Genomic DNA, 27,812 nt, shown 5'->3' with positions numbered 1-27,812 from the left:
ACCACCCTGTAAATTCTGTCGCCGAGTAAACCAATTTCATCATCTAAGCACCGCGCTATGAATGTCCGTAGCAAAACAATCATTGACAACAATTGTAGGTGGCGGGCGAAGAGACACGAAGCAGAAGCTGGACATAAGCGAAACGACAGTTTCTCGCTACGGATATGTATGCGCTTGACAGGCAAAATGAAAGGAAATCAGCCAGCTAGTCGTAGCCGCAGCCGGTAACTGCGCAAAATAACATGACAATTGCCCAAACACATATACATGTGTATACTCACACCATTATACTACGTTAATAGCACAGTATTAGTGGCCGAGCGCATTGTTTTCATTGGAATGCATCGAAAATCTATATGTACCGTATATATGTATGTGTGCAGTAGCATTTGTTTGTAGCTGACAATGCTGACTGCCAACCGAAGTACGAGTAGTCAATGTTTGTCCATGAAATAGTGATTATGAGCACTCGACACACTTCCGGGCTGCCAAAGAGGCGTACTTCCTCTAGGCTACATACGCCTATACATGTATATACAGTATGTATGTGTGTATTTAACGAAAGTGTTTGTATGTGTGTGTGTGTGTGTACCGTGTAAGTGTCGTGTCGTGTCGTGCCATGTCGTGTGGTGGACAATGTTGTGCTGCCCCAACGCCACGGCATTTTCGTCACCTTGTTCGTACTGCCACGCACATTGTTGTTGTTGTTGTTGTCGCTGTTGCTTGCTTGCTGTCACTTAACATTTGTCTTCCGCATGGAATGGGGTGGTGTTGGTGGGGTTGCGTACTCTGTCGTCCACCGGCTATTTTGTATGCATGCCACACCGGCCAATCGACATGACTGCAACAACAGCAACAGCAATAATAATAATAGTAGCAGCACCGGTAGCAATCGCCAATATGAAACCAGGTCAAGTGTGATTGATGCACTTGCCCATAGCAGCTCCGAGCGCGCGCTATAGTTTACAATTATATATACTCATACATATATTTAAGCGTCTATTTGTGTGAATGCAAGTAAATATTAATAAAGACAACAATTATTGTCGGCCGCAGAAATTGTATTTCATTTATCGGTTGTGGTCCGTGGTGTGGTAGCATGGCTTTGTTTTAAATCGAACACGTATTTTCGATGTGGTATTTTCGTAGAAATTTGAAATGATATCCACAAAACCAAGAGAGAGAATTGCGCTCGGAGTTCGAAACCCACAAGTTGCAAATCCATAATTCAATTCAATTTAAAAAGGAAAAGTTCTCATGAGCAAATCACATCAGTGGTCTGGTCTTTTTCTATCAAGAAAAATATATTCCAGCCTTTCGGATACTTCTTAAAACCACACATTTTGACGAACATCATCAGGAGTTCTAACAACGAAAGAAGGACAATCGCAGTCAATCCTCAAAAAAGGACATCCTAATTTGGAACACGATTAAACAAAACGTATACCAACCTCTCGATAATACGAGGGCTGCTATATATATTTCTGGCCTAGGCAACACTAAGTGTTGCTAGGTGCAATCTGACATTTCCATTGGATAGTTTGACATTTTTTAGCATAACATCACTCAGAACGTTTTGTCATTTAATCGTAAATTGTTTTATTTACAGGGAATTAAAAAATTCATCTCGGCCAAAAAATGGAATTAACTCGTGAACATTTTCGTGCGATCATTTTTCACAACTTTCGACGTGGATTATCGCGACAAGAGTGCATCGATGAACTAAAATCTTTGTATGGCTATGCAGCATCATTCCTATAGCACTGTGAAAAACTGGTACAACGAATTCATTCGTGGCCGACGCTCGCTCAAAGACGAATTCCGTGAAGGTCGTTAAAAAATATATCGATCCTCTTTTCTAATAATATGTTATCTTAGCTAATCGAATTCTTCGAAAGGTCAGATTCAGATCCAGTTATGATCTATAGGATAGATAATCACTCGAAAATGTAAACACTATATTCATCTATGTGTTCATCATTCCACTTTTCGAGTTTAGTCCGCGTCGTTTGTTCTGCTTTTTCTAGTCTAGGTGAGGAATCGAAGCGTTTGGAGCTGGTAGTGAATGAAGACAATACGAAATATCTTCTGTCATCAAACAAACGGTCAGCTCTTAGCTGCTTGACTCCCACGCCACTCTTGACAGTCATAACTTTAAAGTTATAGATAATTTCTTCAATCTAGGAACCAGCATTAACACGAACAACAATGTCAGCCTTGAAATACAACGCAGAATCTGTGTTACCAACATGTATTACTTTGGACTGAGTAGACAATTGAAAAGTAAAGTCTTCTCTCGTCGAACTAAAACAAAACTCTACAAGTCGCTCATCATTCCCGTACAGCCTTATGGTGTAGAATTGGATGTTGACATCGTCCCTATCCAATGAGACGACACTAAGAGTTTCCGAGAGAAAGGTTTTGCGGGACAGGTGTGGTCCTTTGAACATTGTCAACGGCGAATACCGCAGACAATGGAACGATGTTGATGGACGAAAACACTCCAGCTTTGAAAGTGTTCGATGCAGTATCCGCCGGTGGAAGCAGAGGAAGAGGAAGGCTTCCACTCCGTTGGAAAGACCTGGTGGAGAAGGACTTTGCTTCACTTTGTATCACCAATTGGCGCCAAGCAGCGAAAAAGAAAAACGAATGGAAAAACGACTATACACGCGGTTCCTACGCCCGTAAAGAAGAAGAAGGATGAGTTATTTTTCGTCTGATTTTATTAAACAACCTTGATACTTTTCACCTAGGAACTTTGGGAAAGTATATATTAAATTTATATAAACAACAAGGAATATTAGAATAGCAATATTTCCATCCATCACCTACGCCATGAGATATACTTAGGGATTCTTCACTGTTCCAAAAAGTAATAGGACGTCTGGTAGGAGATAATAAATGGGCGAGGAAAAGCCTTGTTTTAAAAATCTTGGAAATATCTTATATATGTGAGTCAGAACTCTTTAGTTAGGCCCGACTACTAGAATCTGTCGTCATTTTATTTCCGAAAGTCCTTAAATCAGACAACAGCATTAATTAAAACCACGAAAACATCCTATAAATACAACATCAGCATGCATAAATCATAAATGTAAATGCAATTAATTGCGTTCAACAGTTTCGGCAAGCACAGTGTTGATTTTAATTTATTGACTGTCAACTTTGACAGCTCACCCAAGCAAATATAAATGGTATTAAGAGAGATGCGTGTGATAACAAACTGTTAATGCTGTGGGTGTGCTAATAGAACGTACAACTGATAGAAAAGAAAGAGAGAGAAAGAGGGCAAAAACTTTCGGCAGCCGAAAAACAGAAGAAAATCAAAGCAGCACCAAAAACTCCAATCATTTCGAGATAGCTGTCACTACGGCAGCATAAGAGGACGCGTACAAATGACTCAGCATCATTGAGTAGACCAACTAAGTAAGTTAGTTATGCTGAGAAGCTTAACATTCGGCCACATTAACACACATCGGCTGGAGCATGATTCTCTGAGTACCGTTATCAGTATTAGCATCAGCAACATCATCATCATCAACGTCTTTAACGTGAAAATGTGTGTGCCGCCATTGCCTCTCTATCGAAGGAACTCATCAGTACTTCCGTTCGGCCATCTAATGGCAGCAGTAAATGAGCGACGAACTGTAACAGCTCATTAGGTGTTAAGCAATTTGGACAGTTTAGCATTAGAGTCCCTGTTATACTCACTTTATTGCATGGCAGTATTGATGTGATGGAAAAAATTTGCACAAAATAAGCAAAAATACTTATGAGTATATGGTATTACTAAGAGGCATTACGGCGGAGCTTAAAAGCGCAAGAGAGATGGCACAAATACGAGAGGGTTCGAGAGTTAGGCGATTGAAGAAACGGGAAAGCAACCTCGATGTCCGTTCTTATCTAAATATCCATTACAAGGTACAGGTACGATCCAGCGAAATCGTCGAAACTGCAGGTATGTTCATTGGCATAAATAAAGCAACCATTCAAATCTTTAACTGATTTTAATTGGGCTCGTTCGTCTTTAAATCGCACGGAACTGTCGCGACTGAAGCGAGAGAAGAAGATCTCACTTGGGGATCTGTGAACACCATCCTTTGTGGTGTCAAAAAAAAGCTAATGGATCAGAAAGACCCTCACTATTAGACATAGCGCTTGGAATCCATAAGATAATTCTTCAGTAGGCTAAGGTCAGTTTTAGCCAATTCGCAGGGTTCGCCGAAGAAGTGCTTCTTGGATCTTTTAACCTCAACCGGACTTTAAAGGAGAAGAGCTTCGATGATTCCTCCTCGTATTCCTCCAAACAGCTTCAGCAACTTGCATCTGGTAGGATCCCTAGTCTCACCGATATTGGGCAACTACACAGGTGTTGGATGTTGGCTAGCACTTGACGAGCTCATGTGATGTCCAATGTATGTCCAACGCTCGAACGCAAGTGGACCACTTCCCTAATGCAAAGCTCGGACTGCCAACCCTCTTTCACTCTATTGTTGATGTTGATAGGGTACCCTCTCTTGCAACTGACCGTATGAAGTTCTTCTATGAGATCAAAACTCTCGCAATCAAATGGGAGTCTTTCCAATCATCAACCAAAGATGACTTGTTGTCATTAATATCCCTACTTTCACGGACTCAAAGATACAAAAACTCAAGAACTCCAAGAAACTAAATACTGCTCTTCAAAGTAGACCTGTACTGTCTGATTATCTAAATGCAGTGACAAAAAGAGATTGAAAGTCCGATCGTGTAAACTGGGACTTCTTTAATGCATAGCGAACTATAAACCCATGCAAAAGCCTTCTGTTTTAATCTAATAAATCTCACATAAAACTCCTTGTACCTATCAAACCACTCTCGTAATACGAGACGCCGACAAAATGAAAACGAAATCGAAATCGAAATAGCAACGCCGGCAGGATGTATGCGATATCTCGCCACAAACACTTACAAACATACACTCTGTTAACCAAGTTGCTTCATTAATCTTTAATCTGTAACAAGCGCATTTGGGTATATTATGCTCATTAACCAACCAATAGGGTTCAGTTTGTTTTCGGGTTTTAGTACTAAGCCTATATGTGTTGGTAAATATGTCATATCAGAAAGTAATCAGGACGGAAAGAACGTTAACGTGAGTAAAAATAAACTGTCCTTTTTGATTATTGGTATTTGCTTGGCAACATCGTTACACACCGAAAGTGCTACGAACCGAAGATTAATGAGACAAATACGATGATAACGTTTTGTTAGAACATTAAGGGTTTATGGCAAACAGTTTTATTAGGCATTAGAAGGAAAGAAAAAAGAAAAAGAGGGCTCCTCAATAGAAGAAATAAGCTCCCAGAAAATTATGGGGAATTTGAGATGATGAATTAAAGAAGTGGTGGGTACACTTCTCATCTATAAAATGTTATTCCAATGTAAAAGTAGCGATATAATCGATCAAGAACTAGGAACTACGGAATCGCTCAACTTGTTGGTATGATGGCATTTCCGCAGAAATTAATTATGAAATAGTTTTCCGAAGAAGAGGACTTTTTTCAAATTTCATTCCTTGTGTTATTCTTAAACCTGGAAATCTGACGAAAGTTATCGTAGAAACAACCTAATTTTGGATTCCTTTATCGTGGAAATAGGAATAGGAGTTTAAAGCCCTTTCGAAGCGTTCGGGGTATATCTTGATTTGGAGGGTATGTCTGTTAAAACGTTCAGAAGAAGTAAGGACTTATTTCAAACTTCCTTCCTTGTGTTATTCTTAAAAATGGAAATCTGAAGAAACTTAGCGAAGATGCATCCTTAATTCTTGATTCCCTTATCGTAGAAATAGGAATAGCAGTTAAAATCCCTTTCGAAGGCTTGTCTCTTGATTTCGAAGGTATGTCTGCTATGACTTCGGAGAAGTATGAGGTCATAAGCGGAAGCCCTGTGCTACAGAATCTGAACCACATTAACCTCATTGTTGCACTTATATATGAAAACATGGCTTAAGGTGATCTTTCCTAAATATTGTACCTGGTAGTGATTCCGAGTTCTCTTTAAAATCTGTCTTAAGATCTTTAACATGTAGTATTAGCTGTTCTCCAAACCTCAGCGCTACTTTATCTACAGAACTGCTTACTGAACTCCTTACTCTTTAAACCTTTGGTGATCTCTTAACTGGCAAGGAAGTTATCCTCAGTACTCGTACCCTTTCCGAAATACTAAGAAGCCTATGAAATTCAATTCACAACTGAGTTAGTAGACTTTGAAGCTTTGCAGCTGTCCATTCCAAGCTATTAAAATTTCATTTCAACCGCACAGCTCAAAGGTACTTAACAAATCACATAACTATGTACACACTTAGAATCTACATAAAGATTGAAACCTCGCATTTGAATGCACATCAATAGTATTTGACGAATACATTGGCACATAATTAAAATCGCTTTTATGGCCACTTTATGCATAAAAAGAAGATTTAATTGAACCACAGGCAGACAACAAATTAGCCAGACGATGGATGAGGGTTAGAGGGAGAGCGCGAGAGTGAGATTGAGTGGCAGAGATAGGATGCACGGGCAGCTGCAAACACTTGAGACGCGCACATCCTCACAGCAGCATATTGCCACAAGTGTCCTGACCTTCATATAAAATTCATTTCATTTAAGGATGATGTTGTTGTTGACTAAGCAACAAACTGAAAAGGGTCGCTCTTGACGGCCCGTACCGAGCTTTATGACATAATCACATTTAAATGGCCCAACAAATTCCAGCTATTGATATGAAAGTAAAATTGTGCCTTTTAATTCCATTTAATGCGACGTCAGCAGCATGCGAGCGCCGAACGAGCAGACGAGACAAGGCGAGGCGAGCGCAGCCGAAAGAACCACGCGCCATTTGCTATGGTTGGGAGCGCGCTGGAGCACAAAGCGCTCACAAAGCCAAGCCAGCCAGCCTGGTTGGACAGTCTCGCCGCAAAAGTGAGCAAACAACGGACGACCGACCGGCAAACCTTTATGGGTGTGTGTAAATACTAAAATATTTATTTGTCTAAGAGTGAAAACAAAAAAATATGCGCAGACAGTGGTGGACTCGGTAGAGGAAGACACTTATGACAGCAATGAATACAAGGAAGCTTTTACTGGAATGTGGACTTAATTTAAGGAAGAGCAGAAACGAGTACGCTCGTGTTTGTGTATTCAGCGATGAAATGTAGGTGGTTTGGGCGGTCAGAATTTTAATGGCATATGCCACGTGCTTGAAACTAATGATATTTGACTACAGGCCGCCATTGTTGACTTTTGTCTCCTACTAATTTTATTATGACCGCTCGATTAAAGGGTGCAACATTGAAGTTAACAAGCATATGTAAGCCTATAGGGATATTAGGGTGGTTCGTAAAAAATCTGAGATGTGATTTTCTTCCTTTTTAACACTGCCAAAGGTCCATAGTATATATTTAATACACATTTGGAACATTTAAAACTCGTCGCTTAGGGATTCGAGCTCAAATTAAGCTATAAAATCCTAAAAATTAAAAATATTTATTTTTTCGTCTAATAAGAATAATCAATCTTAGCAAGAATTTGTAGACCACTTTTACGGACAAGGATACTATCGAATTTAGGTATACCGAAGAAATGATTTGCTTCGATTTCTACGAGTCAAAATTTAAGGTCTACCCTTAAAGCCCATCCATATGTCTACCACACATAATATCACCAACGGATGAGCTAACTAATACAATAGGAGTCTACAAAACCAACCTTTAGTACTTCACTACAATGCACCTCCATTAATAGACATATGCATTGAAAATAGCAAATGCAAATTCGCCGAAAGCGCTGCCAAACCCCCTTTTCGACCGTTTGCCAGCCAGTCAGCCAAAGTGCTCAGCTTCCACATTTTGTGGCAATGAATGCAGCCACAGGCAGGCCAATAAAGTGGGTAATAAAATCAAGTAGAATGCTGCAACATAACAACAACAACAAATTGGTAGACATAAAATGAAAATTAAAGCATGCCAAGCAGTCGGGAAGCCTCGGAAGTGTATGTACTCGTACCTTTCGAAAAGTCGCTAGTGGATTTTGTGGAAAGAGTCTCAATGCAGTGGCGGGTATTTCGGAATTTGTGAACAAGCAGAGTTGCTGATGCTGATGCTAGATGCGGAGTTGGCCCAAAGCCAATGGCGCAGTGGTGATAAATGGCGAGCGCTGGAATATAGTGCAGGTATGGGACTGTTACTCTGAAGAGTTGAAGCGAAATTAGTGTTTAAAATTTCATACAACAAACTTATACAAAAAGTATAAAAAAATATATTTTTAGAACGTCTAGTTGTTTCAAATACATTCTGGAAATGAAATTGTAATGCATATTTAGTTTTATTAAAGTTTTTGGGATATTCCAAATTTTTGGGTCAAAGGTCAACAACCATATTTCAGGAACTACTCGAGTTATTACTACAAAATTCGGTTCCTAACATGTTTATGGCAACCTAATAGCATAATTTGAAAATGGGCGATATCAATATACAACCACGCCTATTTTCCTCATACCACAATGTTGAAGTACATCTAATTAGTTCACTTTACAATATATAAGTTAAGAACCAGTGAAGATATCGGAACAAAACTTTGAACGAATAGAGGATTTCTTATGTGACATCGCTCGTCTTAGAATCGCCGAAATCGGGGTATAACATTTCAGGACCCCAGATATCGAACATGAGGACCTCAGGGCTCGTAGCTAAATTTTTACAGCAAATATCGGTAAATTTCTCAGATATTCTAAATAAAGTCAAAGGAGATGGATTTCTTATAATAATGTGTCTCTGGAGGTACTCTGCTCAATATTTCCTGTAGCCTCCGTATGCCTAATATACTGATTTTCCAACTATCGTTGGACTTTATACCATATAAATTAGTTAATATGTGAGATATCATACGAAAATTAAGTGAACGTATAATCTTGGATATAATATAGCCTGGTGACACAAATAGTTGAAATCGGTATAGGAATTACCCTAGTCCCCATATACTATATATAATGATTTCGTAAATCTAGGGGACTTTATGCCGAATATATGAGTCAAATTGTATGTTATCTAAATAAAATTAAATGAATAAATTATGAGAGTATAGAACTTAGCCATTTCTTATTCGATTATTTATAGAATGATACCAAAATGATCCGAATGTTCTTCAATCCATAAATAATATATTTAACTATTTTACTTATACTCTTGGTTACTAGGAGAGAAATATGAAAGAAGAACGAAAGCAAATGGAAAAATAAAATCGTAAATTCTTTTCTAAGAAGGATTAAAAAATTAAGAAAGGTAGAGCACATAACAATAATAAAGAAGAAGAAGGAAAGACAAGTTGCGCTATGATGCCAGCAGCAGACCGCAGGAAATGATAAATATACCCGCAGGTACATTCATTCATTCTTATACCGACATACCTTGGATGCCGTAGCCTTTAGTGCCAAAAACCAACGCACATCGCTTCTCAGAATACTACACGCTATCAGCCGCGTGCTATCTCTGTTTAATTTCATATCTTTGCAATACTCTTTTCCCGACATTTGCAATTTATGTTGCCAATAAATTTTAAGTGCGTATATACAATAACAACTGCATGGCATGGCAAATTCCGTGGAAAGAAAAATACCTGGGTTAAATGCAGATATAGACACACATATGAATATTTATGCACGCAGCTATCGCGTTTATGGTGCTCTTTGCTGCTTTATTGGCCCCCAAAGGTAGGCTTCTACTGAAAAGGTTATAAAAATGCAGGCTTTTGTGAAATTTGATTGAAACATTTTTATGTCACTTTTCTTAATGGACATAATTTACGGCTGATAGAATATTATAAATTTTAATAAAATCTTCGCGATGAGAAAAAATGTTGGAAGTTCTATGGGAAGGAGGATTTGAACCAATAAATCAAAAGCCATGAGTTTGAGGATCAAAAGATGCTAAAGTATATCGTCTACGGGTTTATCTTCAAATACTTCAGCATTCATTTCCTACAAAGGAAAATTATGGTTTATGTTCATCTGGGGTAGTTCAAGAAACATCTAAACTTCTAGACGAAGCTTTCCATTCTCACTGTAAATACCTTAGCCGTCAAGCTTACAAATCTAAAAAGGTTTCAGTTTCATATTTCTTCAATTCTCACCTATTATAACTCAGTTACAGATTCAGTTCTGATTATTTAATGTTTTGAACACAAAAAGCTCTTTAGTCATTATAACATATAGAATTTCAAGATTTGTAAATCAGATTTTTTATCAGATTGACCACGCTTAATGAACAGAAAAAGTTTACATAAATCTTTATAAAAAGCTCTCATGCACATTTTAAAGGAACTTTTAGAAATGAGGATAATCTGATATTTGTTTTCTTTTTTCAGTCTGACAAAGCATATTAACTTAGTTCGTTAATATATTATACTAAATCGAGGCAGAGGTAGAACTAAAAAAAGCTCTTTAAAAGCGCAAAGCTCTTAATCTCAATATCTGAAAATCTTTTAAAGCTCTGAAAAGATTTTAGGAAGTAACGTATCTCTGTCAATCACCAATATCAGTTCTTGTGCCACTGTTGGGTCAAAAGAGCTTTTCAAAAAGCTCATAGGCACAATCCTTGGAGAGCTTTTTTTATTAAATATCTTCAACTATTTTAAGTTAGTTCTTATGTTTAATATGTACAAGATATTAAGCTCATGGAAAAGCTATTAAGTACAATCTAAGAAGCTTTTTAAAAATTATTAAATTTTTGTTGGAATAAGCACTTATTCTTATAGAAGATCAAATTTTCAAGTAATATAATTTTTTGTATGATTCACATATGTGTAATAATCTCTATTAAATACAAATACGTAGAAGCTCAAAAGCTTAGCAATTCAAGTGTTATTGAAATCAACATAAACTCAATCAAAATCAAATCAAAAAATATTTTTCAATTAAAATTTATTAGCAGTAGATAACAAACAACAACTTTGGATTTTCTAATGATGTCTGCTCATTAATATAAACAGTTATTTCGAGAAATAATTACATTTTAATTGTCGCTTTTATTATTGTTATTGCGGCTGATAATAAGCCATAAAAATAATAAATACGTTGTAAATCATGTCGAAATTCAAGAAAAGATAATCAATCAATAAATTTAAAGGGGCTAAAGTAATAAGTAATTAAAACAAATGGCATATGAAAAAAACAAAAACACTATAAAATTTACAAAAACAATTCATTGTTTAAACCAGTGTCATTTCTCAATAAATAATTGCACACAGACATTCAGTCAGTTGAATACTATCAAGTGGTGTCTTCAGCAGAAGCGTGGGAGCGCTTGAAAGGGCTTGGTTGTTTTCTACGAACCCTTATGGTCTAACAATGCTGGTTTATTGTGCTTTTCTTTGTGCCAACATGTCAGTCAAGCGTGGCTTGGGTTGGGAATAAGCGTAACAATCAATTGATTGCACCTTCGTGGCAGCATTTAAATGGAAATTAATTGCCAAAGTAGGTGATGAGAATTAATTTAAATGAAGCGGTGACATTAACATGTGTTATATATTGAAAACATTTATATTTATTGGAAAAATTAAATTATATAAAATAATTAAAACTAGCGTTTTAATGAAAAAAAAATTAATCACGTAGAGTTGCCATAGGCGTTTATATATATAAATAATAATATATAAATAATAAAATGATGACCAAATATTTTATTTATGATATAATATAAATTGGGTTGCCACTGAGTAACAAAATTTTCGAAAAATAGGTTAAATAAAATGTTTATTTCTATTAATATGCATTGATAGTTAGAAGAGCATAAAAAATTTCATTTCATAGAGTTGCCAAATGCGTTCAAATTTAATATATAAATATTAAATTGATATCTCGAGCAGTCTCAAATGAGAAACTTATGAATATAATGGAAAAATACTTAATTATAATTATTTAATTTTTGACATAATATGAATAGGGTTGCCACTTACTAATAAAAATTAAAACAAAATAGATGCAATAAAATTTTTAATTATATTAATATGTATTGTATATTATTATAAAAAGTCTAATTTCAATTAAATATAGCTACATACATATATTTTAAAGTAGAGTTACCAACTGCCTTTAAAATAAAAAAAACGCAATATTTTTCTAACTTTCTTTTTATACATTTGAACATATAAAAATACAGAAAGGGATCGATTTTTTTTTGTGATAAAAAAGTACTTTAGAAAATTGTATGCGCAGAGTTGCCAACAAATATTTTAGAAAAAAATATATAACCATTATTACTATGAATTAAGTATTCTATGATATGAAGAACACATGATTTATATTAAAAAATTACATTTAAGAAATTGTTGCATAGAGCTGCCACATATTAAAAAAAAGTCTAAACAAGTAAGGAAGGGCTAGATACGGATGTAATCGAGCATTATATACTCTCGAAATTTATTTCTTTAATTTTATTAAGAGTACACACTCTTTGCCCCACTTAATCGGCATAAAATCCATAAAAATATCAAGAATCATATATAGTAAATGGAAACTAAGATAATTCCTGAACCGATTTCAACTGCTTTTGCCACATTAGCTACATTATATCACATATTTAACGTTCACTTAATTTTCCTAAAATATCTAACATATTAACCTATATACGGTAGAAAGTCCACCGGAAACATGAAAATCCGTATATCAGGTTTACTGAGGCTGCTGGAAGTATGGACCTCATTTTGCTCATTTTTAGCACAGAGGCACACAATTATAAGAAACACATATCCTTTGAATGTCTTTAGAATATCTGGGAGAACTACCAAGGTTTTCGATAAAAGATTAACCGCAAGCACTGAGGTCCTCATGTTCGATATCTGAAGCCTTGAAAATATTTACATAATCCGATTTCGGGGATTCTCAGAAGAGCGATGTCACACTATAAATTCAGTATTTGTGCAAAGTTTTGATCCGATATCTTCACTGGTGCTTTACTTAGGTATACATAAAATGGGCTTCAAAATCTTTGTATAAGGAAAGTATTCATGGAATTATGAATCGATTTCTTCCATTTTTAAACCATATTATTGGAATGCCAAAAAACTTTTACGAACCGAATTTCATTGATATTGGGCGAGTAGTTCCTGAGATATAGTTTTTGACCCTTAAGTGGGTGTAAGTTTTGAATATTAACCTTAGAGTATCTTTTTTGTATCAGTTACATAAAAAATGGATGTCTTACTGAATTATTTAAGCAGTTTTAGTAGTTTTCAATAAAACATTTGTATGGGAGAAGACGTGGTTATAATCCGATTTCACCCATTTTCATGCTCCATAACTATTTAAGTACCTATCAGTACTATTGAAGTACCTAAAAAAAAGTTCCCAGAAAGTTTGGCTGATATAGCTTTAGTAGTTTATGAGATATATACAAAAAACTTAGTAGGAGGTGAGGCCACACCCATTTTCCCAAAAAAAAATTTCTTTAGAGTTTTGAAAAAAAATGTATAGATTAATTTTTTTTTTATTTTAATTTCTTAATTTTTCAAATTACTTTTAAAATTATTTTTATTTTCAATACATATTTTATAAATTAAAATTTTTAATTTTCTAAATTTTTTTATTGTGTCTTAGATTTGACCTAATTTACCGAAATTGTCTAAGATAAGGTTTAAACACCATTTAAGTAGAGCATTCACTGAACTTTACCGCATTAATCCATATGAGACCCTTTAAAACTTAAAACTCTTTAATTTACAGCATTTTTTCGATAAATCCTTGACCTTTGGCGCTTGCCACTAAAATATACTCGTACAAATAAAAAACACGAACGTTGAAATGGCAAAATCTGTCTGAAAATCGGTTTTTTGAAAGTTATAAATTTAGCTTAAGGCGCTTGGCGCCTGCAAGTATGCTACCGCCAAAGCATATACATCAAAACAGAAATTGTTGACAACAATGCTGAACACAACAACGCCAGCATGCCAACATGCAGCACTCACACACATGTGTCGCCACGAAGGACCTGCCAACAGTCAAGACGACGAACAACAAAGAATGTCAAAAGTTATTTTCTTGCTGACTTTCAGAAAACTAAAGCTCTTTAAGGCGAGGCGGTGATGTGTGTGTGCGGCGGTGAGAGATGAACCGCAAGTATACACTCACATACATAGACTATGTGTGTTTGTATATAAAATATATGAGAGCGCCTGTTCAACTACCGCAATTGCACTGCAGTGAAACAGCAATTTGTGCTGCGCGCCTAAACATATGCTAAGTTTGCCTTAAATATTCGCAGTTTTTGTATTCCAGCGTTGGCTTTTTTATTATTTTAATTTATTTTTTCTTTTAATTCCTACAAACGTTGCCAGACCATGCCATTGCTGCAAGGCTACATGCGACCGTCAAGCTGCCTGCCAACAACTAGATAAGTACAATGGCAACAATAAAGCGGACACCAAGTGTTCGCTGTTAGCAGCGAAATTACAATTCAGATTTTAGTAGGTCTTGCGGTGGGTAGGCAATGTGGAGGCTGTGTGTTAGCATTTGACGCGTCGGGGCCACCGTGCAACACTTGGCTTAGTTGAGCGAAAGCAAGAGTGAAAAGAAAGGGATAAGCGGTGCTGAGTGCACTGCGCTTGAGAGATTTGGAGAGATGTAGGTAGTCAGAAAGGCTGACTAGGCTGTTGGTTGGTTGACTGGTCGGAACAGTATCCTTTGTAAAAAAATAGTGTTGAAATTTTGATTTTGAACGAGTAATGCTGAAAGTAAATGCATAATAAAGATTTAAAAGATTTATGTAAGGATCTGCCTCAAAAAATTAAAAAAAAAAATTTTTTCATCCAAAGGACGTATGACGTATTTAAGTAGTTATTACTTTTACTTCATTCTGAAAACAAACATCCAATGGATGTATACAAACAAGCAAATATAAATTTTCAAAACATCGTTCTAACAGTACTATTTAATTAGGAAATATGTTATTTTAAAATTTAAACGCTAACACAGAAGTACATAAGTTATTCATTTTACATCCAATAGATGAATAAGTAGTGAGAAAGTAAGTGCATAATGATCAAATATTAAAATGATATACAATTTTTATTTATGCGACATATTTACATAATTTCATCCAATGGATGTATAGTCATTAAAATGAGTTTATGAACAAAAAGTGAAGTGACGTTCTTTTTAATATTAAATAATTAAGTGATTGTACTATTTTAAAATGATAGATAGTAATTTTAAATCATTACATCCAAAGGACGTATAAGGCAGATGTTATGGAAATCGAAAATTATCAGTTACCACAATGATTAAAGAAGTGTTTTTGGCTGAAAATAAGAAAACATTTTAAATTACAGAAATTTTAAACAGACATTGCAATGAAATCATACTACTTGTTAGCTCATTAAATATGAATAAATAATTTCATTCAATCCAAAAATTTATAAAACATTATGCAACTGTTATTGTGTGTAATGCATCCAAAAGACGCACACCATATTTTTTATATAATCACAAAAAGCCCACTATTACGATTCTTCCACTAGATGAACACATGCATCTTTGAAAATTAGAAAAAATAACACTGAATTTGATTCATAGTCACATAAATACGAACATCTTTTATCACAATTTTTTCGTATTTTAGAAGTGTGTATGTATTTTGATAATTTAAAAAAATACATCCATTAGATGTATGACAAAAAACATTGTTAATAATCTGTTTAACCCCTAAAAACTTATTTGCGACTAAAATATATTTAAAAATACATATCCAAACAATATACGTCCATTAGACGTATGGGCGAAAATATTTATAATATTAAAACTAAGGTTAGGTTAGGTTAAACTGGTAGGCCAATACGCCACACATAGACCTATTTAGGTCCTTTGCGATACACCAGATGGAGTGCCGTCACGTTGTCCACGAGGAGTAGTCATCCTTTAGGATGCCTGCGCTTGACGCGAATTTTAAAAGCATTTGTGGCTTCACTTTCGATACCTCTTCCAGATTCTGTTATTGAGAGGCCCCCAAGTAGCGAAGTCGCTGCCTTGACAATGCAGGGCAGGTGCACAGAAGATGCTTCATTGTTTCTATTGCTTCTTGCTCTTGACATATTAAAACTAAGCATTATATAAAAAATTTAATCCAAAAAATTCCAAAATTAAGACCATATTATATATGAAACTACTTCTCTTCCTCACCAATTTTATTATTAAGATCTAGATTATAGCAGACAAAGCAAAGGCATCCACTTCTTTCAGCAACCACATAAGTATTTCTGCACATTATAATATTCTTCACTTACTGTATGCTTCGTGCATTGTTCTATTGTTTTATTGAAATTCAAACGGCCTCTCTGTGAACAAGATAATTAAAGTCTTCATAAAAATTTCTCAAGAAAGCGCCAAGTTAGCATTCTGTATTTGTATGTCTCACCATGCATTGCCGCATTTTTTCGTGCATTTCTGCATTTCTTATTTGAACTTAGCCTGCTTCTCGAGCGGCTGCTGCTCTATTGTTTGGGGACCAAATTAATGGCATTCGAGGTTCAAGCGGGCAAGGCAAGTCAAGCGCATAGCGAAGGTGCTCCTTTAGTGAACACACACACACTTTAAGAATAAAGCTTTGCATGTGTGAGTGTGTTTTTCTTAGTTTATGTGTATGTGTAAAGCACAAAGGCATGCTTGTAACAGCATGGCAGCACTGAAAAGGCATAACAGCGCATGGAAGCGAGTCACGAAAGGAAGAAGAAGAATAGAACTAACTGCATAGTCAAATACAAATGCGCACAGAAAGCAAAAAAAGAAAAAAGAAAAACTAAAAAACGTGGCATCCACAAATGAAACAGCTTGAGTTGTAAAAGAAAATTAAAAGGAAAAAAACATGAGAGGCATCCTTTAACTTGGCTCTGCAGGCTGCATTGTGCAACTACACACATGAGCAAGAAATTTATACATAGTCGTACATCCTTTTGCATTCGTATAATTTAAGGCGCTGTGCCAGCAGTGTGTAGGTATTTATATATGCATGATATATGTATGTACATATGTATGTTTGTTGCCTCACTAGAGTTGCGCTTGTGTCTTCTGCACTGAAACCTTGACCGATTTTAACAATAACAAAAAACACTAGCAACATGTGCAGATTCACTTTCAATTGCCTGGCAAGCGCTTTCTATCTCTCATTTCATCTTCACTTTTCTGTCTGTTTTAATATTCCTTTGCTTTGATTATGTAATTTCAATGAGAAAATATTGCATTACAGCAAAAAACAAGACAAGAGGGAACTTAATCTTATCAGTACTACCCACTGTTTGAATTGTGAACAAAGAGAGGAAAAAATAATAATTCAAGCAAATATAGATTTCGATTCTTATATTCATTCTCATCCTCTTCTCCTTCTTCTTTTCTTCAACTAGTTTAAATAAGTGCAGAATAGATTTAACTTTTCATGTATGGATTATTCAGAAGTATGGACACAATACCCATAGCCAAAAAATCAAATATTCAAAAATTGTTAAGCATACGTCCAATGGATGTATGTAGTGAACTTACATGAATATCGTAATATACCAGTTTAAAATAAAATTACACTAGCTTTGAAAAAATTTATTGAGAGTATTTCGCATACATCTATTGGATGTATTTCTCAAATTCTATTAATTTTCGGCGTATTATATATTAGTTTAAAAAAGAGTAGATATATATTCGAAGAAACGATTTTTTAAATAATTTTGAACTTAATAGCGGTCTTACAAATGTTTTCTCCTTTTTCCAAAGTTCATCTATTGGATGTATTGCATAGTAATAATAAAACGCTAACAAAAATCAAAAATAAAACAAAAATTGGAAAACAAAATTTTTTTTCACTTACATCTGTTGGAAGTATTTTTCAAATTCAATAAATTTTAGACTAATTATTTATTAGTGAAAAAAATTTATAGACATATTCGGAAAACATGAATTTCAATACCTTTGTATCTCAGAGATGTTACAAATGGTTTCCCGATTTTCCAAAATTCATCTATTGGAAGTATACCATGGTAATAAAGCCATAACAAAAATCAATAATAAAACAAAAATTGTATAACAAAATTCTTACAGTGTTCATAAATTCATCGAATGGACGAATTATTCATCAATTGGATGTATAGCATGGTAATAATTAAAAATAAAAAATTGTTGTAATGTTCATAAATTCATCTAATGGATGAATAATGGATGAATACGAATTAATAATAATAATTAATATGAATATTCCCCAACCTGAAGACACAGTGATAAAGAAAAATATCGCGGTTTAAAAACTCTTATTACAATATCCATCGAATTACAATTTTTTTTAACCCGACCCAATAGAACACTTAAAAATAGATATTTATCAGTAACTCTGAGAATTTATTTTGTGAAATTTATTATATATATTTTATATGTAAGTCAGCCTAAGTATATATAATGGTGATATTAAAAGCAATTTTCTATGTCTATGCTGATATCAATAACAGCAATATCTTAGTTATAGTGAAAGTACATCTTCGGCTTAGCTCGAATATTTCGACATGAAAGCTCTATAGACCATGGGTTCAATCTGTGCCGAAGATCACCACAAAGGCTTTAAATTTTAATGGGTTTAAAGTACTAGTTGAACCATATCAGACTACTTGTTTCAGAGACCTGTCCAGACGTGGTACTACCACGAAAGTATGTATACCAAGAAGGGCAAGATTTTTGAAGTGGGCATTGTCGGCCATATGGGGTACATCGCAAAAATTGAAAAAAACAACTTGATTCGATCATATTAACATACATAAATTCCATTCTAACTTCCAGTATGAAGGATCCTCTCTACATGCTATAGAGTCAGTTCAAATACTAGGAACATTTTTCAACCGAAATTTCTGAATTACACTAGAACATTCCCTTTTCATTGGACATATTCTCCCTATTTAGTCTACCGCGGCTATTATTTAAAACAGAAAAAGCTAAATTTATTCGAAAAAAGATGGCTTCTCTCAAAGAATACATATTTGTGGCTTAGGTGGACTTAATATTCAGAAAATAAAAGCACATCTCTAAATATCTACCGCGAATCTAAACTAAAGCACTAGAAATTAACTCTATGTTAAGCATCAAATATTCATATAAATCATAGCGTAATTATAGGCGCATTAACGCCAGAAGTCTAACTCAAACTAGTTTCAACAAAAAGCATTTATTATATAAGCAAATATTACATTTTTGCGCTTTCAATCAGCTAAATGCAATTCCTTATATTTCCTTTTACTTTTTATCTCTGGCTGCCACAATAATGCACACACATATTTATTAGAAATTACTTTTTCTCCTCTGCAACTGCATTTTTTACAGCCTTTGACCGTTGCATAAATTCTAACCGTTATTGTGGTTTGCAAAAGATAAATAAATACAAATATATTTTTTGCAATAAAAAGTAACAATAACAGAAACCATAGCGCTACAATAGCATTTTTAGATTTCACTGAAAGCAGCAGACGCGCCAATGGAAAAACGAGAACAACAGCAACAAGCAATGCAAACAACAAAAATTTGCAGACACATAAATCATAAAATATTGAAACTGCTGAATAAAGAGGTGAGAGGAGTGAAGGGGTTGGACTTCTGTATTTTTTCCATCGAACTGCAGTGATTTGTGGGAAAAGCCTGTGGAAAAAAATGATGTCCATGGGCAAGTGTGCATGTGTGATTTTTGCAATATTTTGCAGTGGCAGCCATCATTCGAATTGAAGTTTCGTTAGTTTGTTCATGGCTTTAATATTTTTTTTAAATATTTTTTTGTGAACACCTAATATTTTGTGCACTCATGCGCTTCAATGTTATTTTTATGATGAAATTTTAGACTTTTTATTGAATGATATGCAAAAAATAATCACAAAAAAAAATTTTGAAAATTTTTATTTTCATAATAATTATAAAAAAATATTTTAAGCTAGTCAGTAAGCTCTTCTGAATATTTCTGGCTTATCAACAGAGAGATATCAAGCTATCAATTCACTGGCTGCTGCTACTTTTTGGCTATTTGTATTGTATATTGAAATGTTGCATGAATATATATGATTCTAGAAAATTAAGAACACCTCCAAAGAACTAATGGATCTTATGAGAAGCCATACACATGCCTGCAAAAGCATAAAAAACGATAAATGTACTTCTCTTAGTTCTAATTACCCTTCCAGGATTATATAAGGTTCTTCCAGGTATTCCTCTTTTCCTTATTTCTTCGAAAGATCCCTAACTAATGTTCTGGGCAATAACCTCACCTAACCACACTTAAATCATAACAGAATTACAATGTATATAGACAATCTCACACAAAATATGGTCTAAACTCATTTAAAATAAAAAAGCTTATATAAATTAGTATAGGTTAGGTTATGGTAAGTAATGGAGCAGATCTCCGCAACAGCAGAGAATCCCACTTAGACAGTTTCGACTGTCCTTTGTGGCACTTAAATACTTCTAATGGATCGCCAAGTCCTTCATGATTCGACAAAACGCTTGGACTCTATTACAAGATAGTGTCGTGTAATCGGCTAATGTCGATTCCAGTCACTTCGCTGGGTTCACCGAAGATGTGCCTACCGAGGTGTCTTAACAATAGTCTGACGAATACTGCACATTGAATGAGGAAGTGCTTAGATGATTTCCCTTCGCCTTCCTCTAAGCAGCTTTGGCAACCAGCGACTGACTTGATCCCTAATTTGCAATTGATTGCGGCGATATGAGCCTTCCTAAGCGACAACAGCTGGAAATACCGTTTTCGGTCCACCGCGGGCCAGAAAAACCTCGGTTGCTGTTCACACGAAATCAGTGTGTCCAGCGCTCTAGCGCAAATGGACTACGGACTACCTAATCGCTTCAACTGTGATGTCAATGTTACTAGAACACTTTCTGTTGCAAGCTGGTCCGCTGTGCTATATATAGCGATTCCGCGGTGACCGGATATCCACACATGACGGATTGGAAAGTAGTTCTACTGATAATATTGTAAGACACTCCTTAACTAACTTAGAGCCTACTATTATCGAATGCCAGGCCAGTATTGTCGCTCTGCTGTCGTAGTGAATACACACCTATCAGGGGTCCCACTTCTGTGAAGTATATTTACTGCTACTTTAATGCCAGTCACCTCTGCCTGACAGATGCTGCAGTGGTCTGGCAGCCGTAAACTGGGATTGAATGAGAACTTCCAACAGAAGACTCCCCCTCATACCTTCCCCCTGAGCTTTCATCCATCCATCCACAAAAAAACTCACTGCGCCTCTTCTTCATCGGCTTCTCCCCTCCCACATAGCTCTCGAAGGTATATACGTAGTAAAGAACACACTGAGAAACGGTTCCATGGTGAATTGGTCCAGATGAGAGATGCACGCTCCTTTCCCAAAAGAACTAAGGCAATCGCATGTGCTATCACCCGACAGCCTTCATCTTCGAGATCCTCGAGGAGTTCGTTCACCATTAGGTCCAGAACAACGGTAAATTAGTATAACATTTTAGTAATTAATTTAGCCACAATAATAAAACTTTAACCCCAACTGAATATAGTATAAATTTATCAATAGATAGATGAGATTTATTTTGTCAGTAGGAATATCATTGGAATTGGATATTGAGTTCTTACAAAACTGGTATAGGGTTATCTTTAGTATTTTTATCTGCTAAATACCAGAAACAAACGGAAATATTATTTTCGGATAATATTAAAAAAAAGTGTGTCAATATTTAAGGAATAAAAATCAAAATCTAAAAGCATGTGAAATCTCTAAATCCCCAAAGCACTGAAAGTCACGTTGAGTAATCCGCGTCAGTGTCGCGCAATGAGCTGTCAGTTTTCTGTCAGTCAATGTCTAAATGTATATTTATTTCATAATATTTATAATTATTTTGTACGTCATAACTGTAGATATTTGTTTAAATATATAAAGTATATTTATAATCTTAGTTTTTGTTATTTTTATATTTTCTTTTTTTTTGCGCTGTCAGCTTTCCCAATTACTGCAAATGTCTGGGCAGCCACGTACAATTATTATATTTTTTTTGTTGTTGTTTTCCAATTCTGTAATTTTTATATTTCTTTAACTTTTGCATTTGCTTTGAGCAATATGAAAATTCATTGCACATCGTTCATTTTAATTACTTTTGTGTGAAAATTATGGCACATTTAAATGTCTTAAAAGTGTTGTAGCAGTTTTTCTTTGCTAAAGCTTTACGAGTCAAAAGCGCTTTGAGCAATATTATTATTATACGTCTGTACATACACGATAATTACACAATTTAAAGCGTGTTAAAAGAACTATAAAAAATTTTACACAAAACAAAGTGTTCTTTTGAAATTATTTAACCAGAAGGAGCTAACCTTCAAGATTACAGTAAACTAATGCTTGAGTAGTATTTTGGAACAAAAACTGTATGTGATTTTGGTTTTAAGTGACCTCTACATGAATTACTAAGCAAAAATATTTTTATTTATTTCAAATAATCAACAATTGCAACAAAATACACCAATGAGTAGATAATATCATTAAGACCTTGGAACACTGTTGCCTAAATTACTAAAAGTTGTTTTTTTATTTCATAAATTTTTTAGATTTGAGACAAAATAACTTTTTAAAATCTCCGAAATTATGACTAGGCATCATATCAGTAAATTTTCGATAAATGTTCTAGCCAGAGAACCCCAATTGTACCAGAGAACATTGGTAGTAAATTCATTTTATTGGTTCCATAGACTAGTTATAAGTCATTTTCTATTCAAAATCAGAATCTCATAACTTTTAGAACAATCTGTTCCACAAAAACACAAGAGACCCTTGTATCATTTGATAGCATTCATAATACAAAACTTTCATCAGCCAAGAAATTGCTATAGAAAACAATTCGACGTGTTCGGCTCACAAATTTTCAAAAGGGAATACTCTTCTATATACATATTGTTTTCATCTTTGCTCCAAGTATATTGAATTTATGTCACTCCAAAAGAGCTAAGGATCCATGAGCATGATGCTTAACTGATTTATTCTATATACTAAAACGCCAGTTGACATTTCTTGTTTATCCTTTATAAATACATCTTGAAGAACACTACTTTTTAGCGTGAAATCTCAGTCTTGGCGTAATATTTTATACATTTAGATTAATGAGTATTTGCTTTAGGATCTTATTTTATAAAAACCTCAAACTAATGCTAGATTTAGTTGTGATGTGATGTTTCCCAAAAACAATTGATATTATAGGATTTTTAGTAATGTTGATGCGTGACTTGAATGGATACCACCGAAGCACCAATGATCATTAAAGTTCAAAGTAATCTCAACTCAAATCTGAAAGCTCAAGGTTTTATCTCATGGTAAATTTTTTTGAGAACTTATGTTGGATTGAGATACCATGGATTATTGATAAAATCAGATGAGAGTGGATTATGGATATGGATTATTTGAAAAATTCAGATAAGAGCGTTAGAGAACTTTTGTTGGATTGTAATGCCATACACTATCATGATATATTTACATCCATGTGATATGGATTCTTGATAAAATCAAATGAAATTGAGCTCTTAAAAGTGACTCAGAGAGCTGATGATATTTTAATGAAATAAGGGAGGGATCTGAACAAAAAACTCGAGGTTTTATCTCATTGAATCGAGAACTTTTGTTAACTTAGGATTATGATACCATGGGATATGAATTATTGATAAAATCAGACGAGAGTGAGCTCTCAGAAGGGACCCACAGATTTTTTGATATTTTTTTTAACTCAATATTATATAGGTAGATTTACTGGTATTGATATATTTGATTTTGAAATCAACTTTTCTATTTTATTATTTCTTAAACTAATTAATTTTCGTTTCCTTAACAGCCTGCATACTTCAAAGCAACATTTTCATTATAAAAACGGAAAATCGTGTTAAAGCTCAACCCTTGGGAAATTCCTGAATTTTCTTATCTCTGTCTCGTATGTCGTTGAAAATCCTTATAGCATTTTTGCACAGCCAAATTAATTTTATACATTAAGATTATAATTGAGAAACCAGTTTTTGTCTTTCGCACCTGCAGCTACTCGATTAATGATCAGCTGTTATACATTTTTGGCTTTGCTATTCATAAGAAGTTGAATCCGCAGAGTTGGATTCCAAGTTCAACTCTATTTGTATTCGATTAAGAATTAACGTAGTAAAATAAGAAGTTTCTTTTGTATGGTAAATCGATCAAAATCAGCGCTTTAATCGAGCAAAGACCTGTTAATTGATCAATTAACTCACGTGTGAAAAGGGCAACTCTAACAGCGTTGTGAGGTTGAACATAGAAACATAGTGAAGTTTAGATCTGATAGTAACCATAAATGTATGTAGAATTTTTAGAACTCGAGTTGCTATTTCGCAAAACTTCGTAAGAGAGATTTTAAAATATATTTATAACTACCCCTGTAAATATATTAAATTTTTCTTGGCGTCTAACCCTTCTTATATTTATTTCTATAACTCATCATTTCTTATAGCATTTATCAATTTCGAACTTACCTTTATTCAAATTCGTAGGAATTTTCGTCCACATGCGTTGAAATCTGCAATAAATAAAAAAAATCAAATTTAATTTGTTGTTGTGTTAGGAAGAGCTTGGATATAATACTTTGTTATAATGAAATATAATCACCGGAAATACGATAAATAAGCAAATTAGTTAAATATGTATGCATTTGAGTGTATTTTAATAACAATTGTTGCCTTTTGATATTGTCATTGTAGCTTTTGCAATGACGACTTAAGCAAATATTTGATTGAATGCAATATAAACACAGCAATCTAAACACATATGTATGTACAAATCTAAGCCGACAAAAGCAAATATTACAAACAGATGATCAAATGAGGCCATTTGTTATTGCATATTGACTGAGTTAATAACTTTTTATGAATGAAAATTTCGATTGTATGATATGTGTGTTTGTATGTGTTCTTTTAAAATGCACTGTATGCAATTCACATGACAATAAAAAGAAGAAATTATAAATGAATTACAATGGGAAATACAAACAAAAGTACTTAATAAACACACATACATATGTACATATATTACTTGTGTCATGTCAGTATGTATATTTGTGTCTAATTTTGCGCTTATCTAAGCGATTTGCATTTTTATCAAGCAACCGCTTTAGCAGTAATTTGCCATTATTTGTTTACAAAATTAATGATGGCTTATAAAATTGGACTAACGGCATTATTATAGCAGAATAGTTCGACCAGCTGGTGACATGCAATTGATTAATAGCAAGACATTTCTCAAATGTCAGTTTTGCACATTTAGTGATTAATGATTGTCATATGTATTGTGATTTTATAATTTTTCTGTAGTTTATTTTACAGAGGAAATATTTATGTATGTATACAAAAATTACTTTTCAATATTTACGTATATAAAAAATTTCTATAAATATTCAAAAATATTTTACTAAAAGTTTTTATTCAACCAATTTGGTTGGCAACCCTGTAAAAAATTGTTTTTTAATAAATCCTGAAAAAACTATACAACTGTGGTCTAAAAGTAAAAATATTTTGTCTTTAAAATAAAATTGGCAACCCTACAAACAAATTTTTTTCGAATAAATAAAAAATAGTTTAGTAAAAAAATACTTGGCAACCCTTTTACTGTAAAGTAGTATATGTATGTTCCAACTACGACTAAAATAATCTCTTAAAAAATTTTTAATATTAATTTTCAAAACAATTATCATTCTCAACATATTGCTCACATGGAAAAATTATTCATAAAATGGCTGCAATCGTTAGAAATTTCCTAAAAAATTTAACGAATTTCAGTTTCTCGGAAAAGACCAGAACGAGGACAAGACGAAATATCTCCTGTCGTCAAACAAACAGTCAGCGCATTCGCGTCTTGGCTCCCACGTCACTGTTGACAGTCATAACTTTGAAGTTGTAGATAATTTCGTCTACCTGGGAACCAGCATTAACAGCAATAACAATGTCAGCCTGGAAATCCAACGCAGAATCACTCTTGCCAACAGGTGCTACTATGGACTAAGTAGGCAATTGAAAAGTAAAGTCCTCTCTCGACGAACAAAAACCAAACTCTACAAGTCTCTCATCATTCCCGTCCTACTTTACCGTGCAGAAGCGTGGACGATGTCAACATCCGATGAGACGGCACTAGGAGTTTTCGAGAGAAAGGTTTTGCGGAAGATTTATGGTCCCTTAAGAATTGGCAACGGCGAATACTGCAGACGATGGAACGATGAGCTGTATGTGTTATTCGACGACATAGACATAGTCCAGCGAATAAAAAAACAGCGGCTGCGCTGGCTAGGTCATGTTGTCCAAATGGATGAAAGTGCTCCAGCTCTGAAAGTATTCGATGCAGTACCCGCTGGTGGAAGCAGAGGAAGAGAGAGACCTCCACTCCGATGGAAGGACCAGGTGGAGAGGGACCTGGCTTCGCTAGGAATAACCAATTGGCGCCAAACTGCCAGAAGGAGGGATGCGTGGCGCGCTGTTTTGGACTCGGCTATAACCGCGTAAGCGGTGTCTACGCCAGTCAAGAAGAAGAAGATTATTATTATGAGCCTTTCAAAATGAGAATGAACCAGAAAGTTTAAGTTCCCACACAAGGCCGGGCTCAAAAAAACAGGAGTAATTTTAAGGTATCGATCGATTCTATCGATTATGTAGTGTGGAGGTTAGTGTTAGGACATCCGCGAAATTTCGAACAGTTGGGTCTATTTTTGACCAACATCAAAATTGACTTTTTCTTGTTAAAGGCAAAGTCTTCGAAACTTTAGACACTAATCGACAACATCTCCCAAATGGACAACGGACTTTCGAGAGTTTTTGAGGAAATTTCGTATACTTCGAAATCAAGTCTATAACCTTTAATCATATTAGCCTTGGAAGTATTAATATAAGACGACGTCTTTGTGTGGAAAAGGTAAGAATCAATTTTTTTAGAAACATAATTTGTACATGGAGAATGGGATCATGTGAAGAAGTTCACGTAAGTGAGGAAAGTTTTTGTTTGTCATTCACTTGGGAGTGGCCAGAAACGTTTCTTCTCCACATGTTTCAAGCAGCTCACGACATCCGTTTTAGACCAAGTATCCTCTGGGTAGCCAACAAACAGCCGTTTGGGGGCGAGCTAAAGTGAGAAGGCGAAGCCCGCTTCTGCGGTTGTGCGTACACATAAAAACGAAATACCAATGAAAGCTGCGGATGAGAAACCCCCACATTTGATGACGACCCCTGCAAAGGTTTTAAGGATTATGTTTTGAGGGCATGCACCTGAAATGTCCGCACCCTTAATTGGGAAGGTGCCTCTGCCCAGCTGGTTGATGTCCTCATATGACATCACCATCCAAGAAGTACGATGGACGGAACAAGGACGGAAGAAGGTGAGTCCTTGTAACATCTATATAAGCGGCTATGGCTTGTGGCTACATAGCGGCCATATAAAAGAGCGCAAATTTGGTGTTGGATTTGTGGTAGAAGAGAGGCTCTGTGCCCGAGACCTGGCATTCACCCCGGTGGATGAACGTCTAGTCACAATCCGCAAAAAAGCGAGGTTCTTCAACATATCGCTTATTTGCGCCCACGCCCGAACGAAAAAGAACGACGATGTGTCCAAAGATACCTATGAAGGCTACCTCCGCCACGGGGTCAAAATCGGCGAGTTTAACTCTAGGGTGGCTAAAGTAGATATATCTATATCTGATCTACTTCGCTGGGCCCCGAAATATGGTTGTCTGTAGTATCAGATTCCAGT

The 27,812-nt window shown here is 34.9% G+C and overlaps 1 protein-coding gene across 5 annotated transcripts in view; it reads right to left on the bottom strand.

Annotated features, from left to right (window-relative positions):
- The window catches only part of LOC105216178 (beta-1,4-glucuronyltransferase 1), a 249,143-nt gene that overhangs the window by 188,676 nt on the left and 32,655 nt on the right, over positions 1–27,812 (bottom strand). For all 5 annotated transcript variants that reach the window (XM_054227009.1, XM_054227011.1, XM_054227008.1 and 2 more), the window contains exon 3: positions 24,560–24,603. The gene's annotated coding sequence lies outside the window, so the exon portion shown is untranslated. The remainder of the gene's footprint in view (positions 1–24,559; positions 24,604–27,812) is intronic.

This window comes from Zeugodacus cucurbitae, chromosome 3 (assembly GCF_028554725.1).
Source record: "Zeugodacus cucurbitae isolate PBARC_wt_2022May chromosome 3, idZeuCucr1.2, whole genome shotgun sequence".
Lineage (NCBI taxonomy): Eukaryota > Metazoa > Arthropoda > Insecta > Diptera > Tephritidae > Zeugodacus > Zeugodacus cucurbitae.
Note: the sequence above shows the minus strand (reverse complement) of the source record. Positions and strands in the feature narration are given on the sequence as shown.